At 43.4% G+C, this 19721-nt stretch overlaps 1 non-coding gene across 1 annotated transcript; it reads right to left on the bottom strand.

Annotated features, from left to right (window-relative positions):
* Nucleotides 1-2092: 2092 nt before the first annotated feature.
* On the bottom strand, nucleotides 2093-2176 carry Trnas-gga (transfer RNA serine (anticodon GGA)). Its single transcript is given in 2 exon segments — nucleotides 2093-2127; nucleotides 2137-2176. It is a non-coding gene; the product is annotated as a tRNA-Ser (tRNA).
* Nucleotides 2177-19721: the final 17545 nt, after the last annotated feature.

Genomic DNA, 19721 nt, shown 5'->3' with positions numbered 1-19721 from the left:
TAGTAACAACAGGCGTCGCAGTCAGCACTTCAGTGGGTCAAGTGTACCGGAAGCCTAGAGAACTCCTACAACAGGACTTCGAGACGCTGTTGTCAATGCACGGGAAAATCTTTATCGATGGCGAATTCAACGCGAAGCACCACGAGTGGAACTCCAGGGTCATCACAACCAGCGGTAGGAAGCTTCTTAAGGTGGCCGAAGATAATGACACAGTAGTGCTGAGGCTGCCTGGATGTCCTAGACATCGCGATCATCAAAGGGGTGACCCACGACGCAGTCGCAACGACACATGTGGCCTTTTCCTCAGATCACCTGCCACTGATCTTCGATCTGAGCACAGACGGGGCCGCACCACCTGTAGGACGCAAGACCTACTTCCACACCGACTGGAAACACTTCCGGGAGCACCTGTGAGAGACGCTCGCCACGGTGCGGGATCCTGATGTTGATGATGTGGACGCCACACTTGCAGCGTTCACGCATCTCGCGATCAGCGCGGCTGATGCTGCAACGCGGTACAGACGTCAGAAGCTGCACGAGTTCTCCCGCCAGCTACCACCGGACATCCTGCAGATGATCCGGGAGAAGAACCAGCCGGTCCGAGAGTGGTACGTCACCCGCCAAGCGGCGACGAGAAACCGGATCAACCGAATGCGCCTCACCATACAGTACGCGGTCGCGGAACACATGGACTGGGCTGGGAGAAAAGCTATGCTGAACATCGCAGACGGCACTGCTTGGCAAGCAACCAAGCAGTTCCTTGGCAGAAGGCAACGAGTCCCGCCACTACACGTCAGACAGCATGCAGTGGCCGAGCCTGGCGCCAGAGCCGGGGTACTGGTCGATATCTTCGCGGCCAACTTCACGCTAGTTGAAGAAGAAGTAGATAACGACCATATCCGAATAGTGGAAGATAGGCTCCGTGTATACCTCGCGGCAGAAGACCCTGAGGACTTTATCGAACCCACAACGGAAGAACAGGTTCAACGGCAGCTACTGCACCTCGACCCGCGCAAAGCGGGTGCACGTCGGCGGCGCAATCCTGTAGGAATTCCCCCCAGAGGCTGTGAAACTACTCACGAAGATGTTCAACGCCATTCTTAGGACTGGCCACTACCCCTCCGCCTGGAAACATGTGGAAGTCGTGGCGATCCCTAAGGCCGGCAAAGACAACAGGCTGGCGCAAAATTACCGGCCCCTCAGCCTGCTACCTACAGTCTCAAAGGTATGTGAGCGAATCTATGTCAGGAGACTGCACCATCACGTCGGAGAAGAAGGCCTGCTTCCCGACGAGCAGTTCGGCTTCAGGAGGGGGAACGGGACAACACACAAACTGCTGCGAGTAGTGGAGCGGGAGATGGGGGCGCTGGAGAAGAGGGAGTACCTTGGGGCAGTACTTCTAGACGTTCCCGCGCCTTCGACAGCGTATGGCACGACGGACTAGTCTACAAGTTACTAGTACAGGGAGTTCCGGTGTCACACGCCCGCCTGATCCACTGCTATCTGGTGGGACGTACCTTGCATTTGAAGATAGAAGATGGGACCTCAACAGCACGAGAAATAGCCGCCGGAGTCCCACAGGGCTCAGTATTGGGGCCCCTCTTGTATACCCTATTCACGGCGGACATACCGCGACCGCAACGGGTGCAGACAGGGCTGTATGCCGATGATACAGCCCTGTAAACCAAGAGCATCAACCCACATCTGATGCGAGGAAGACTACAAATAGCCTGCAACGAGCTAGGAGCTTTGGCCACCAAGTGGCGGCTCCATTTCAATGCAGCAAAGAGGCAGGCTGTGATCTTCACGAGGAAACTTATACCTGAAGCTCTGCCACCAATCCACATCATGGGAGGCCCCATCCCATGGTCGAACACCGGCCGCTACCTGGCTGTCACACTGGATCAGCACCTTAAGTGGAAGAAGCACATCACCGAATTAGGGGTACGGCGCCTCAAAAAAAAAAAAAAAAAAAAAAAAAAAATGGTTCGAATGGCTCTGAGCACTACGGGACTCAACTGCTGTGGTCATAAGTCCCCTAGAACTTAGAACTACTTAAACCTAACTAACCTAAGGACATCACACACATCCATGCCCGAGGCAGGATTCGAACCTGCGACCGTAGCGGTCGTGCGGTTCCAGACTGTAGCGCCTTTAACCGCTCGGCCACTCGGGCCGGCAAGGTACGGCGCCTCCTCTACCCCTTCCTGAATCCCACGACCACACACTCTCCACACTGCTGAAAGACACTGTACCTGGCACTTATCAGGCCCGTGCTGGACTACACCGCCGTGGTGTGGGGGAATGCCGCCGAGACTCATATCAGCAGTCTCCAGAAAATCCAGAACAGGTGCCTGGGACGGGCACCACATCTTCCGCGTGACTTCAGCATGGCCGAACTGTATCGGCTAACGGGTGTGCCGATGCTGAAGGACCGTTTCAAGCAGTCGGCGAGACTCTTCTATGCCGACACGAGGAGATTTGCAAATCCTCTCATCAGGAATCTGGGAAACCAGATTCACTTGCGAAAGACAACGAGATGGCTGGACTTCCTACGAGAGTAGCAATGTTGCTCAGGCAGCAAGAGGAAGGAAAAGGAAGAGCGTCAAACCAGGAGAAATACACCAAGAAGCGATGAAATGAAAATCAACCAGAGGAAGAAGCAGGAAAAGCAGCTAGACCTGCTAACCCTTAAACCTAACGAAGCTGCAACTTCGAGTGACACAAAGCAAGCCTTTGCAGTACATCAGCACACCTGGTGATGGTAACAAGGTCGATTGCCGAAATATTGTGTCCTTTGTACACTCACACCAGGCTGTTCATCCGACATTTTTTTCATCATGAAATACGCCTGGAGAAATTGAAGAACCACAGCCCTAAAACTTGTTTTCCTTTGTCCCTTGTTGCAGATTTTTACCTGGAGTGCATCACAAAGGTGAAAGGCTAGGAGTAGGTGCTGTGGGTCATCTGTTGTGCAGAATCGAAATCTGTGACAACGCTACTGCAGAATTGTCGACGCCAAAATGGAAAGACACTGCCGGCAAAAACAAGCATAGTGTGGTGGTTCAAAAACTAAAAACAGAGGCAGTGTCAAAGATCTTCCTCAGAGTGGCTCTTCATCTGCGTCTGAAGCACGTATTGATAGAGGGCGTGATGCATTTCAACCCAGTGTTAAACTATCGTGTACAATTTTACTCACTACGTTCAACAGCTTTGTGTACTTGCTTCTTCACTTATATTTGGTGACAACACCAATGTTAATTGTTAACATTGTTTAGCTAAATTACGAAAAACTATTCTACCTTACGAAAAACTATACTACCTTATTTTTTATACTCAAGAAAAGTGATGTAAGCTGTATATTTTCACTGGATGTGTAATAATTTATACACTGAAGCGCCAAAGAAACTGGTATAGGCACGCGTATTCAAATACGGAGATATGTAAATAGGCAGAATATGGCGCTGCGGTCGGCAACGCCTATGTAAGACAACTCGCGCAGTTGTTAGGTCGGTTACTGCTGCTAAAATGGCGACTTACGAAGATTTGAGTGAGTTTGAACGTTGTGTCGTCGGCGCAACAGCGACGGGACACAGTATCTGTGAGGTAGCGATGAAGCGGGGATTTTCTTGTACGACCATTTCATGAGTGTACCGTGAATATCAGGAATCCGATATAACATCAAATCTCCGACATCGCTGCGGACGGAAAAAATCCTGGAAGAACGGGAATAACGATGACTGAAGAAAATCGTTCGACGTGACAGAAATGCAACCCTTCCGTAAATTGCTGCAGATATGAATGCTGCGCCATCAAAAAGTGTCAGAGTGCGAACCATTCAACGAAACATCATCGATATGGGCTCGTGTACCGTTGATACGCCTCGCCTGGGCCCATCAACACCGACATTGGACTGTTGATGATTGGAAAGATGTTGCCTTGTCTTACGAGTCTCGTTTCAAATAGGGGCACGTACAGGTATGTAGACAACCTCATGAATCCATGGACCCTGCATGTCAGCTGGGGTCTGTTCAAGCTCGTAGAGGCTCTGTAATGGTGTGGGGTGTGTGCCTCTCATCACCTTCATCTATTCATGTCCATTGTGCAATCCGACGGACCTGGGCAATTCCAGCAGTACAATGCGACACTCTACACGGCCAGAATTGTTACAGAGTTGTTCTAGGAACTCTCTTCTGAGTTTAAACACTTCTGCTGGCCACCAAACTCCCCAGACATTAACATTATTGAGCATACCTGGGATGTCTTGTAACGAGCTGTTCAAAAGAGATCTCCACCCCTTCGTACTCTTACGGATTTCTGGACAGCCCTGCAGGATTCATGGTGTGAATTCGCTCCAGCACTACTTCAGACATTAGTCGAGTCCATGCCACGTCCTGCTGATGCACTTCTGCCTGCTCGCGGGGGTCCTATACGATATTAGGCAGGTGGACCAGTTCCTTTGGCTCTTCAGTGTATATATGCACTAAAGATTTTTCAAACTGTAGTTTCCCAAAGTCGATATGTTACGCCACAGAGGTTCTGAATATAAGCAATGTGATCTTTGAGAGGCAGTAGCATTATCATTGCTGTAATCATTATGAGAGAAGCTAGTGAATGAGACGGGTATTGGCTATGCGACCACAGTATAACAGTAGCGACACTGCGTCTCGTTTTTCTTACCCCCAGCGATAGCAGTGCCACAAGGGGCCAGAAAGCCACAGTTCTGAATACGATATCGGATGAGAGCGAATACTAACGTTCATACTAATTTGTAACGTAGAGTGATTGAAGCGCCATAAAAATAGACAGTAACTAAAACGTTACGCCACATTTGTGATTATTTAGTTTCTTAAGGACCCTGGGAGAAACAAAACTATGTATTACAGGACGGTTTATTTACGATTCTCTTGTAACGCACAGACATTTTCCTTTAATAACAAAAAATTTCTAATAAACACCAGATAACCGTACCCCTTACAGAGCGGCATCATATATCTGTCCAACAAGACAGGGTGTTGTTGGCTACTCTTTCACCCAAATCAGAGAATTCGGAACGGAGAGAACCTACATGAAATGCATTACCTATATTATTTAACGTATAAAATAAGCTACCGGAAACGTAGCTTAAGGAACATCCACAGAGACGTGATAATAAATGGTCAAAAGCTACAGAACTGTACCAAACACAGGAGAAAACAATTCCACTATTTTTGCTAAATCTGAGCCACAAATGGCAAGAATCTTCAACATATTCGCTTTTTAAGCAAAAGTAATTATATTTGCAAAAATTTTCGTGTATTGCAAAGTCGTATGAAGTGTATGAAAGAGGGAATCATTGGACTCTGTTAAAATTTTTGTAGTGTCAACGAAATTGGGTATGATAATAACCGACAACTACAGAAATGTATGCCACTCATGCATGAAATGTGTTATATTCTCTTGCTTTAAGCGGAATAAGCTACAAACGCAGGCATTTTCGAAAGTATTTTTTCATGAATGAGTTGCATCTTATACCATTGAATCAGTACGATTCCCCTGCTTGCACATGTATTTCACGGTAATTCATATCTCTTGGTAACTTACTAACGCATGGAAAGCAACTACTCCGTTAATTAAGTAGAAAATAATGAAAAACAAATATCCTTACGACGCTTGTGACTGTAATTTCTGACCGCTTGGGGCGCTAGTGCCGCTCCAGCTGTCAAACGGTAACACAAAAAAAGGATTAATTTTGAAATGTCATTTGGAAAAGATTCATTTCAGAAATGCTGAGTAGCAGGTACAATTGTTGCTATACTGATGCTTGCACATAATTATGATGTGCATGAATTACAGAAAGTTCTAGTGGAATTTTTCTACAGAGTGGAAAGTATTTAAACCAACAAACTCTGGGAGGTTGTAGGGGCATCAAAACAAATATTTTTGCCTTATGTCATTTTTTTCCTATGAGGAGTATTTAAACCGGTATAAGAAGATTTCTCTGGTCGCAAATTAATTAAACCAACAAGCACTTTTCCATTTTTTTATGACCAAGAGACAACACAATAACACAACCAAATTTCAGTTACATTAGATTTTCAAAAATGCCTCCATTGACACGTAAACAAAGATTACACCGTCGGATCATGTTCTGTCTGACACGGGCAAAAACCCCAAGTATCCTGACTTGTTCCTGCTGCTGCTACTATCCAGGCAACCAGATCCTCTTCCTATTCAACAGGAGTTGCGTGAACAGGATTGCGCATCTAGCCCACACAAAAAAGTCCAGAGGGGACATGTCTGGGGATCGAGCAGGCCATGGTACAGGACCAACTCTGCCAATCCACGTTTCTGGGAACCGTCGGTCCAGGAATATACGCACACGACGACCGAAATGTGCCGGCGCCACGTCATGTTGGAACCACATGCGTTGTCTTGTAGGGAGCGGGATGTCTTCCAGCAATTCTGGCAATGCCCTGGCGAGAAAATTGTAATAGTGCCTGCCATTTAATGGCCTAGGTAGCAGATACGGCCCAATTAATCAGTCCCCAACAATACCGACCCACACATTAACGCAGAACCGCACTGATTGAAGGATCCCGCTCCACATGCTGCAAGACAGCTTCCTCAAATTGCAGCGTTCTTACGATGCGACGGCGTCCCTGTCAAGGTAATCTGCTAAATGACCCGGTCTCACGCAGACGTTGGTACACAGCAGCAAAGGTCGTATGATGCGGGATACGGCGATTAGGATATTGTTGATAAACCCGCTGTGCAGCTCGTCCGTTGTGGTGCGCTACGTAGTACGCACCAACCATATCAGTGTACTCACTCCAGGTGTATCACTCCATTAGTAAACAGAGACAATGCACTGCTACACTTGTGGACAGCAGTTGCCTACAACTGAAGAGCGTAATACGCCCTCTAACAACTGAAGATCGTAATAGGCCTCTAACAACTGACGAGCGTAATACGGCCTCCACCGGTTTAAATAATCCTCATAGGAAAAAATGACATTAGGGAAAAATATTTGTTTTGATGTCCCCTACAACCTCCCAGAGTTTTTCGGTTTAAATGCTTTTCACCCTGTGTATTGGTTTGGGTTAGTTAATTTCATTGTTCAGATGTACTTAAGTAAAGTCATCTATTTATACGGCTTGGGGTAAGAGGTTCTAGATTTTATCATCCCTTTACCATTTTTAGTAATTATTCATTTGGCAGAGTAAAATCTGTTACAGAAAATAAATTTATAGGGATGATTGCGATAGTCAATGATTTCCATTTTTGCAGTACAGCTATCTGAAGGTCAATTACTTTCAATCATGCGGCAAATACGGATTTTCCCACTATCTCCTCACGAAAGAATTTTCGTATTTTCTGATTTTGTGCGTCGCCGCATTGCACAGAGCGAAATACAGAACAGTTGACCGTCCTTGCACTGCACTGCGAAAGGCTTCTTCATTCACATTTAGCTTCCTTGCTGCTACACTGCACATTTTATGCACATCACTTCGAGCAGGACCAAGTTTCTGCTGCCACCGATAAGCCATGAAAAATTTTTAGGGCCAGCTACAGCAAAATCGAAGTAGTAGGATAAATTACACTTAGATGTTGCTTTTCAAAAGTCATTACCAGATCCGTTTGGGTATTATTAAGTGCAGATTTGATTTCAAATGCAGATACAACTTGATCAATGTGGAAGGGTATACTTCGTAAATCTGCCCAAACCGTACAAGTATTTCAGTCCGGAGCATTCGGTAAATTTTTATTTGTTAATTTTTTGTATAAAGCGGAACGTGCCTGATGTGGAAAAGAGCAAATTTTAGGAGATAAATTAATAATTCATTGTATAATGCTTGAAGGAGCTTATACAGCGCTTGTGTATTACAGTATACTTGAGTTATTGTCGAATCTACAAGGATGCTACTTTTAACACAAAGGTGGTACAGTCTTTAGAGTGCAATTAAGTGGCGCAAAACCAAGAGAACACGTTTTTACAGCGCGGCGCTGCCGTGTGGACATCAATCCGCGCCGCACTGTGCAACAACGAACAGTTTACGGTACATCAAAGGAAATGGTTCGTTCGTGAGTGAACTGTTTGTTGGCGTTTTGCGTTTTTCCTTATTACTGACGCACGAGGGAGCACAATGCAACATTGTTTGGCACCTTCGAACATTCTGCTGCAGTTTGCTCAGTGAAAGAGGTTGATGCTGTTCCTTTAACCCTTAGTTGGCAACATGTGAAAAATTTGCTTGTATGGTAACATCCGTCTGGAAGACTTAGATTACCAAATTTTTCAAAGAATTTCCACTGTAGTGAATATCGAAAATAAATCACAATTTAAAGACTTGATGAAAAATTAATACTAATATTTTCATAATTTTTCAATCACATTTTACAATACAGTACGAAAAAATTATAGAATTAAGTACTAGTTTTTACATGAAATGGTTTATTAAGTATATCATTCCTTTGCCAAATTAATAAAATTTAATATGACTGTTTTAAATGAAATAGTTTCTAAACTTGACATGTGTTTTCTCAAATACCTTGATATATATGCAAAGAAATGGAACAAATTACAAACTTTCTACACACGTTTTACATATTTTCATGGAGCACAGTAAGCAATTGGGTTTATCACGTTTCTCACACTTGTAACCGTCATTCTGTTCAATGTGTAGGGATAGTAACGACAGTTTTTTCTCTTTTCTGGCTTGTCGCTTGTTTTCCTTTGTGTTGGATTCCTATCTCTTTGCTTTTTACCCAGAATACCTGAAGTAATTTTCCTGAGCTCATCTGGTAAGTTTGGAAGCTGGAGCCTTCTCTGCATATGACGTCTGATTAAGTACGTTCCTATGCTCTTCATGAACTCAAATCTTGACATCGTACCTTTATGAAGATACATAGCATAGGCATTTGAGCAGCTCACAGATATTAGAAAGTAAAATACTGCCAGTGGCCATCTCCTTGTTCTCCAGGTAGCTGAGTAGTTGCTGCACTTCATGTCTACTGCGTCTAAAAATGGTTCAAATGGCTCTGAGCACTATGGGACTCAACTGCTGAGGTCATTAGTCCCCTAGAACTTAGAACTAGTTAAACCTAACTAACCTAAGGACATCACACACATCCATGCCCGAGGCAGGATTCGAACCTGCGACCGTAGCGGTCTCGCGGTTCCAGACTGCAGCGCCAGAACGGCGCGGCCACTTCGGCCGGCCTAGTGCGTCTACGCCAGATTTTGTGGCATTATAGAAACTGATGATTTCTGGTTTGATGCTACTTTCATCACTATACGCAGTGTTGTGCAGTGAAGAAAGCGCTAAAACTTCCTTAGATTTTTTTGGAACAAAAGACATTAGTGTAAGATTCTTAGTAAAACCATAAACACTGGATCCCACTTCTTTCTTTGGGTTGGGAAGAAGCGCTTTTGGAACTTCACTTTTGTTGGATTTTAGAGTTCCAACATATGTCAGCCTGTTTCTCAGCAGCTCCTTACACAATTCAGTGAAGGAAAACCAATTGTCTGGTGTGATATACCTGTTTGTCCGGTATATACTTTTGGAAAGACGAATCACAGACTGTGTTGGCTTTTGGAACTTTTTCTCTTCCTCAGATAGTGTTGCTCCATTACTATCTTTCCCCACATAAAAGTAAGCATTTTACAGATATGAAGAATGAGAATCTGTTAGGTACATGACCTTTATGACATATTTAGCAGGTTTCTTGGGCATAAATATTTTGAATCGGCATCTGTCTTTAAATGGGATTAGACTCTCATCAACACATGCATCAGCCCCAATTGAATATACCTTCTTACAATTAGAAATAAAGATGTTGATAATATTGGACACAGCTGATGCAGGATCATCTCTTTTCCTTTATTTGCGAATAGATGCATCGTCAAACCTTAGAGCCACCAGTAAAACATCTCATCGTTTTAGAGATATGGTTACACTAAAAATGGGACATCCAGTACAGTCATTTGCGAAACTTGATCCCAAGTTTTGCCGGCTGCAGTGGCCGAGCGATTCTAGGCGCTACAGTCTGGTACCGCGCGACCGCTACGGTCGCAGGTTCGAATCCTGCCTCGGGCATGGATTTATGTGTTGTCCTTAGGTTAGGTTTAAGTAGTTCTGAGTTCTAGGGGACTGATGACCTTAGAAGTTAAGTCCCATAGTGCTCAGAGCCATTTTTTTTATGCCACGTTTTCACGTCCAGACTTGAAACTGGAACATAGAACCTTCACACCAATCACTGCCTCTATTTCAATTTTGTCTGTATCTTTATAACTGTAAGACGAAGGATTTTGTAATTTATTCCTCATAACTCGTGGTTTTGAGTAGGTATAAACTACTATCTCGTCCAATATCTCAGTTTTAAAAATTAAAAGCCATATTACTTCTGGGTCTGGATCGTTACTAACTGATTGGCAGGGCCTAACCACAATGACAATCTAATTTTCATTACATTTTTGTATGGTGTCTTAGTACCGCAATTGGGAGCTCTGGAACTCCAACTGAAACAGTTCATCTTGCCATGATAAATTTTCAGTTTCGGTGTCATCATTTTCCCTATACTGAAAGAGTCAACACCACCTTGTCCATTCTCGGATATGCAGAGAATATCATTCACATCTATTTTAGAATCACTGTCACGGTCTGAATCTGATAGGTGATCTTCTTCAGGAAGATTCGTCTGAATGATAATCATCATCGCTTTCTTCAAACTGCTCTAAAGCCTTAAGCACCATTCTTTTGCTTCTTTTTGATACACAAGGTATCCATCCACTAGTAGCCATCTACAAGTAATGAGATATTTGAAAAGTAATAAGTATAACACAAAGAAACTCATTCGCTTAGAGTAACATTCGTCTGTCAGACAGAGTAAAAATCTTACCTCTACAGTAATATCCGCCTTTGATACGATGTGACTGACATTTGTGAGCAAGTAGAACAATACTAGCGGGGAAATGAAACAATGACGTCCACACAGTAGCAAGTTCAACTCAAAACCGAAGCATAGCTTTATATCCGCCTAAGAGACGGATGTTACCAACTGAGGGTTAAATAATGGTTTTACACGCAAGGTCAAGCATTTCAAAGAAATGCACTGTCTACATTATTTGCTGCCAGTTTCAGTTGGCTCGTTGCACTTTAAGTGATGAAATGACGTCAAACAAAGTTTATGTGTCGTTAACACTTAACGATGAAATTAATGTAATCGAGGCGAACGTGAAAGACAAACTCCCTGTGTGCGAAATAAAGTTGCATTTCAAATGTGGTTAAACACAGATTTAATATACTTTAAGAAACAAGGATAAGATATGGGATGAATGGATAAAAGGGAACGGGCAAATGAAATAAACAGGCGATGAAGACGGGAAATGAAGAAATTAACGATATAGATTGGAAATGGTTCGTAAGTGTGCGGACAAAAACCTTGGTCAGGACCCACGTTGCACAGTGAGGCTCTGAAAGTCGTTAAAGAGCTTGGAAATGCGGAGTTTAAGGCATCCCCGGGATGTCTGGACAAGTTCAAAGATAGGCACAACATCGTCTGGAATGAAAATATGTCTGCGGAGGCTAAGGATGTACAGATAAGTGTAGCAACAGAATGGAAGACAATACTGTACAATACTGTGAGACTCTTTGGGCATTTTTCCTTCGGTGCACTTTTCGCCTCGAATTGCTAGAGATTTTGAAGGCTGTGCGCGATAAAACAGTTCCATTTCATAGACACTGAACACGTCTTTTGTGTTATAATTCGCAATTAAGTTTTACAGTATTGTCTTCCATTCTGTTGCTTTACTTACCCGCATATCCTTAGCCTCCTCACCCATATTTTCATTCCAAATGATGTGCCTAGCTCTGAAATTGTCCAGCTATCCTGTGGATGCCTAAACTCGGCGTTTCCAAGCCTTTTAGCAACTTTCAGAGCCTCGCTTTGCAACGTGGGTCCAGACTAAGTCATTTGCTCGCACACTTACGAACCAATTCCACACTACCTCGCTAATTCCTTCATTTCCCGTCTTTTCGCCTAATTATTTCATTTGCCGCTCTCTTTCAACCATTAATCCTGTATCTTATCCTTGTCTCTTTCTCTTAAAGTATATTAAATTTGTGTTTAACCGCATTTGAAATGCAACTTTATTAGCGCTCAGGGGGCTTATCTTTCTCATTCGTCACGAATATTTTAAACTTATCGTTTAGTGTTAACGACACATAATTTGTGTTTGACATCATATTATCACTTAAAGTGATACTAGTCAACTGAGACTGGCAGCAAGTACTGTAGACAGTGCATTTCTTTAAAATACTTCACCTTGCCAGGTAAGACCATTATTTAGTCGAACAACATCAAGCTGTTTCACTGCACAGAATGAAGTAGAGTGTTCGTAGATGCCAAACAACATTTCATTGTGATCCCACGTGCGTCAGTAATAAGGAAAAACGCAATACGCTGACAAACAGAGCATTCATGAACGAATCATTTCCTTTGATGTACAGACACTGCGTAACTTGTTCGTTGTTGCACAGTGCGGTGCGGTTTGTTGTCCACTGGGCAGCACCGCTCTGTACAAACGTCTTTTCTTGGTTTTGCACCGCTTAACTGCATCGTAAGGGCTGAACAACGTTTTTGCAAAAATTAGCATCCTTGTAGATTCGTGAATAACTAATGAATACTGTAACACAGAGTTAATGTGTAAATTACACTCAAGAGCGAAAGAAACTGGTACACCTGCCTAGTATCCTGTAGGGCCCCCGCGAGCACACAGAACTGCATCAGCAGGACGTGGCATGGACTCGACTAATGCTTCAAGTAGTGCTGGAGGGAATTCACACGATGAATCCCGCAGGGTAAATCCGTAAGAGAACGAGGGGGTAGAGATCTATTCTGAACATCACTTTGCAACGCATTCCAAATATATTCAATAATGTTAATGTCTGGGAAGTTTGGTGGTCAGTGGAAGTGTTTAAACTAAGTAGCGCGGTCCTGGAGCCACTCTGTAGTAATTCTGGACATGTGGGGTGTTCTATTATACTGCTGGAATTGCAGAAGTCCGTCGAAATGCACAATGGACACGAATGGATGTAGGTAATCAGACAGAATACTTAGGTACGTGTAACCTTTCAGAGTTGTATCTACAAGTATGAGGTGTCCCATACCACACCAACTGTACACGCCCCAAACCATTACAGAGTCTCCGTCAACTTGAATACTCTCCTGCTGACATGCTGGGTCCATGGATTCATGAGGTTGTCTCCACACCTGTGCACTTCCATCCGCTCGATACAATTGTAACGAGACTAGTCTGACAAAGTAATATGTTTCCAGTCATCAACAGTCCGATGTCAGGATTGATGGGCCCAAGCGAGGCGTAAAGCTTTGTGTTGTGCAGTCATCAAGGGTACACGAGCGGACCTTCGGCTCCGAAAGCCCATATCGATCATGTTTCATAGACTGGTACGTAGGCTGACACTTGTTGATAGCCCAGCATTGAAATCTGCACAATTTGCGGAAGGATTGCACTTCTGTTTCGTTGAACGATTCTCTTTAGTTGTCGTTGGTCCCGTTCTTGCAGTATTTTTTTCCGTCCGCAGTGATGTCGGAAAGTTGATGTTTTACCGGATTCCCCATATTCACGGTACACTCGTGAAATGGTCGTACGGGAAAATCCCAACTTCATCGCTTCCTCGGAGTTGCTGTGTCCCATCGCTCGGGCGCCAATTATACAACACGTCCAAACTCACTTCGTATATTGATAACCTGCCATTGTAGCAGCAGTAACCGCCAGACACTTTGTACAGGCGTTACTGAGTGCAGCGCCGTATTCTGTCTGTTTACATATCGCTTTATTTTAATACGCATACCTATACCAGTGTCTTCGGCACTTCAGTGTATTTTCCGAATTATAAAATGAATTATTAATTAATTCTTAAAATTTGCATCCGTTTCCGCGTTAGGCACGCCCGCTTTGTACAAAAAATTAGCATATAAAAATTTATCGAATTCGCTGGACTGAAATACTTGGGCAGATTTCCGAAATTTAATTGGCCAGGGATGCACTTATATCAGTGACGCAGTGGAATGAGTAATTCATCAATGTAAACAAACATCACTTTCAACTCAAAGTTACTTCTTTTTAAATGTCTGATATTCGTTTTTACGACGGAAATGAAAACTAGAGCACAGTTAGCGCCGACAGACTTCTTTCCATTATTCTAAATTCTATACCTTCTGAAATACATAGACTTTAAAGGATGGCAACGGCGCCACAATTTCTGCCGTAATGCTCAGATCAATAGTTGCCTGCAGCTGGCTTCAGGACAGTGTAGGCAATCCGCATTACGGCAATACAGCATTACGGCAGGGACCGTAGCACAGTTTTCATCATCAATGTCTAAGTATACCAGAAGTTACAAAGTTTAGAGTAGTGAAACTAAATCTGCCATTACTAATTGCACCTCTAGTTTTCAGTTTGGGAGCAAGGAACATAAGTGCGTGATTTTAAGAAACGAAACTTTGTGCTGAAAGTCATGGTTGTTTACTTGTAGGAATTCTGCATTCCTGCCCATTGTGTGCGCCCCTGACATAGGTGTATCCCTGGCCAAATGCATTTTTTTACATTTTGTTTCATTTCGGAACTGTATGAGGCGGTGAAGTTAGGTCGGACACCCTTACTGTCTGAGTCACAAGTTTCCTCATAATTCAGAGGTAGCTTGAAGACGAAATTCTCTATACATGCGTATGAAGTATGTGTACAGATATCCGTAAAATATGTAAAATGAATGAGAAATATACGTATATGAAATACATGGGACATAATATATGCAATGGTGAAGCACCGAGTGAAAGGCTATTATCTTACCCACTGCTTCAACAGTGTACACAAATTTCATGGTTGTTTCATATATATTTCACAAACATTTTAAACATGTTTGTACACATATTTCATCAGTATCTCTAGCGACTTTCGCCCTGAAGCTTCGTCTGTGTTCTGAGGACATTTCTAATTCAGCCAGTAACCGATTGTCGTATAGAGAAAAAAAAGAGACTACCGCTGACAAACTGGAGGATTCTCTGTTGTTTCACACCATGCGACTCTAGGGACGACGTTGAGTGTATCTGTGGTATTGAGCCTCGTGGCATGATCTTTAGCGCACTGACAAAATTAAAGGCTCGCTGCAATGCTCATTCTCACGATGTGGTTGATACGCTGAACAACGGAAATAAGAGACAGATGACACTCCACACTTTTAAGGTATTCTAACTGTTTACAGGAAAAAAATACAAACAGGCTGTTTTCGGACGTGTCCGTGTGTCACCCCATCTCATCCTCACCCTCAACCCTAGAGGTGCTGGTGGTAAAAGTTCCTATGGGACCAAACTGCTCAGGTCATTGATCCCTGGGCTTACACACTACTTAATCAAAATTAAACTTACTTACGCTAAGGACGACACTCACACCCACGCTCGAGGGAGGACTCGAACCTATATTGGGGGGGGGGGGGGGCGGAGTGGGAAGGGGGGGCGAGAGCCGCGCGAACCGTGGCAGTGCACCTCAAGGCCGCACTTCCTTGAGTTATGCTTTTATGTCACAAATTTTCATCGAAAACCCTTAGATATTGGGGTACTGCTGGTATCTTATTGTCACAGTAAATTTTTCCAGATTGCAAGTGAGATGTTCCAATGTTTGGAAAAATGCCTTCAGACGCTGCAGAGATACGTTAGTATGTCACTTTTTCGCACCCTGCCCCAATCACAAGGGGTAACACGTCACCGTTACTGTCACCAGTAAGTGTGGCAAATCCGAAAACTAAGGATTTGATTATAATATCGGTCGTTATCGAATATGTTTTCATTTCTGATCGTCTCACACCCACCATCTTCCTAATACTGGTTGGGGTATATTATCCCCATAATATTTTCATACAAATTATTATAGAAACAATGAGGCATGTATACAGGGTGTTACAAAAAGGTACCGCCAAACTTTCAGGAAACATTCCTCACACACATATAAAGAAACGATGTTATGTGGACATGTGTCCGGAAACGCTTAATTTCCATGTTAGAGCTCATTTGACATGCGACGCATTGCTCTACAGTACTAGCATCAAGCACATCAGTACGTAGCATCAACAGGTTAGTGTTCATCACGAACGTGGTTTTTCAGTCAGTGCAATGTTTACAAATGCGGAGTTGATGCATTTGATGTATGGATTAGCACGGGGCAATAGCCGTGGCGCGGTACGTTTGTATCGAGACAGATTTCCAGAACGAACGTGTCCCGATAGGAAGACGTCCGAAGCAATTGATCGGCTTCTTAGGGAGCACGGAACATTCCAGCCTATGACTCGCGACCGGGGAAGACCTAGAACGACGAGGACACCTGCAAAGGACGAGGCAATTCTTCGTGCAGTTGACGATAACCCTAATGTCAGCGTCAGAGAAGTGGCTGCTGTACAAAGTAACGTTGCCCACGTCACTGTATGGAGAGTGCTACGGGAGAACCAGTTGTTTCCGTACCATGTACAGCGTGTGCAGGCACTATCAGCAGCTGATTGGCCTCCACGGGTACACTTCTGCGAATGGTTCATCCAACAATGTGTCAATCCTCATTTCAGTGCAAATATTCTCTTTACGGATGAGGCTTCATTCCAACGTGATCAAATTGTAAATTTTCACGATCAACATTTGTGGGCTGACGAGAATCCGCACGCAATTGTGCAATCACGTCAACAACACAGATTTTCTGTGAACGTTTGAGCAGGCATTGTTGGCGATGTCTTGATTGGGCCCCACGTTATTCCACCTACGCTCAATGGAGCACGTTATCATGATTTCGTACGGGATACTCTACCTGTGCTGCTAGAACATGTGCCTTTACAAGTACGACACAACATGTGGTTCATGCACGATGGAGCTTCTGCACATTTCTGTCGAAGTGTTCGTACGCTTCTCAACAACAGATTCGGTGACCGATGGATTGGTAGAGGCGGACAAATTCCTTGGCCTCCACGCTCTCCTGACCTCAACCCTCTTGACTTTCATTTATGGAGGCATTTGAAAGCTCTTGTCTACGCAACCCCGGTACCAAATGTAGAGACTCTTCGTGCTCGTATTGTGGACGGCTGTGATACAATACGCCATTCTCCAGGGCTGCATCAGGGCATCAGGGATTCCATGCGACGGAAGGTGGATACATGTATCCCCGCTAACGGGGGACATTTTGAACATTTCCTGTAACAAAGTGTCTGAAGTCACGCTGGTACGTTCTGTTGCTGTGTGTTTCCATTCCATGTTTAATGTGATTTGAAGAGAAGTAATAAAATGAGCTCTAACATGGAAAGTAAGCGTTTCCGGACACATGTCCACATAACATATTTTCTTTCTTTGTGTGTGAGGAATGTTTCCTGAAAGTTTGGTCGTACCTTTTTGTAACACCCTGTATACAAAATTTGATTGAAATTTCTCCAGAAGTTTCTGAGATAAGCGCCTATGTCAGCCCTGTTTCTTCTCATTCACCCATAGAAACCTTCATGGGCGTGCGCACAACAACTCACAGGAGTTTTCTCATAGTTGGGTGAACTAGAATGCGTAGAAGATGAACAAGCAAATATTCATTTACGTAAAAGGTGCTTGAGGCAACTAAATATCTCGAAAACGATGCAGTGTACCAAGAAGTGTAGGTGAACATTAATGTTAGTAAAGAGGACGTCTGTGCTACAACTGACCGCCTGCTAACCACCTCTTCTGCGTGGGCAGGGTCAACTTTGTATCCTGTCGGACAAAAATTAGTACACCCTTTCAGAGGTTTCCAATTTGCTGATTTATTGTTGCAACAGTGCTCGTGGAGTACATTTACAGATCAATAACACAAGCCTTTCTGAGGCACCGGGTATCGACCTATACTAAAACACCCGTATTAGTACATTTTGTAGCTTCCACGGGCGGCAAAGCAGGCGCAGAATCTGGCATGCAGTCGATCTCACAGATGGAGAACACAGTCCAGAGACACGTTATGCCACGTCTACTCTACCTGTTCACGTAGATCTATAAGCGCTGTTGGTTGATAAGTCGCACGAGTCGCTTCTCGTCCCACTACAACGCACCTGTATTCGACTGGAGACAAGTCCAGAGATATTGCTGGCCAGGGAAGTTGTTGCACGTCTTGCAGAGCAGGCTGAGTTTCACGGGAGTGGTGGGTGAGAATTTTCCTGCTGGAACAACATGTAACAACAACGACTCTGTACTATTGTACATAGAAGTAATTCCTTTCTTCTGATTTTCCGATAAACTTGTGTAATTGATGTTCTGATTTCAATTTGTTTTCTGTTTTATGCCATTGTGTTAAGAAAACTGTAAACAAGTTTCAGTGTGAATATTAATGTTTATGTCAAATGTCAAGTAATATTGTTAAAGAATCGAAATGTAACAAATGTTGAAACTGTTGTAAGATGTTTAAAATTGTAACTGTGCGTCTGGTCCATACGTAGGCACTGTGTTAGGATATGTAGAATGCAAAACCTCGGGTGAATACCCGGTCTGTCAGGGAGCGGTAAAAGGTGGATGGCAGGCGAGCGCGGGAAAATGCATGCGGGCACGGCACGGCACAACGGACTCAGTAGTAGTAGTTGGAGTTTGGCACTGGTTTTAGCAACACCTTCTGGAGCGAGGAGGCTCTCCTGGAAGACATAGCTTCACTGAGCCTCGGGTATGCCGTTCCAACGCCCACACAGCATGGCAAAATTCCATAGGCACTAAATGGAAAAGTATTGTGACGCTAAGAAGAATTAAAGTGCCGATACGTCAGGAGCCATAGCTGTGGTTGTATGTGTGCCCTGTGCCTCGCCATCTCGCCGCCCGCCAACCGCCGCATCGATACAAGCAGGTTGAAACTTTTAGTACCGTATTGTATGGATCAGAGAGTGAACTGTGCAATAATAACCTAAAGTTTACCAGAACTTTTCCATCATTTAATTATCCTAACAACTAACGTAGACAGGGTCCTTTCCAAACGTTGTGCAATCCGAGTGTCCCGAAATGAAAATTAAAAATTGTGTTAATAATAATTATTTACGGAACTAGCTATATTAGAATGGTGTTTAAAGAAATGTTTTGCTAATGAACCAGTAAATGAATAACGAAGGTGTAAGGAAGTTGAAAGATAACTTTAGTATTGATATAGTAATGAAGTTTATTATTTCGCGACAGCTTTAAAGGTATTTAAATGAGCAGTAAATAAGATGAAAAGTGTAGTAACTTATATACTGGAAATCTTGAACACATAATTAATTTAGTAATAATTTTTTGAAATACAGCGATCATAACAGTTTCAGGGTCCCCTCTCATTCATTTGAATTCTGAAGTGTTCTAAATTGGTTTGACCAGCAAAAGTTAAAGTCAATATAGAAGTCAAAATTTATCAGTGTTTTATCTTTATCAAAATTGACATTTTGTGTGTGGCACGAAAGTGCAATTTCTAGGGTAACCTATGCCCGATTTTAATCAGATTAATAGACAGTATAAAGTTTCGTAGTATACATTATAGTGTAGTGTTATGTATACACGGTTTTCCATATCAGTACAGATCGTGAAACTATCAGTTAAACAGATTTTCTGGTTCTAAAATTTTACTATATTATGTAGTGTTACAACTTGTTGTTTTGCATGAATATACACCAACTTGTAGAGGGAAGAAACTCAGTTAATGCCTAATTAGGCTGGCGACGGTA

The sequence above is a fragment of the Schistocerca nitens genome, chromosome 1 (assembly GCF_023898315.1).
Source record: "Schistocerca nitens isolate TAMUIC-IGC-003100 chromosome 1, iqSchNite1.1, whole genome shotgun sequence".
Lineage (NCBI taxonomy): Eukaryota > Metazoa > Arthropoda > Insecta > Orthoptera > Acrididae > Schistocerca > Schistocerca nitens.
The sequence above is the reverse complement of the archived record's forward strand: the minus strand, read 5'-3'. Positions and strand labels throughout refer to the sequence as shown.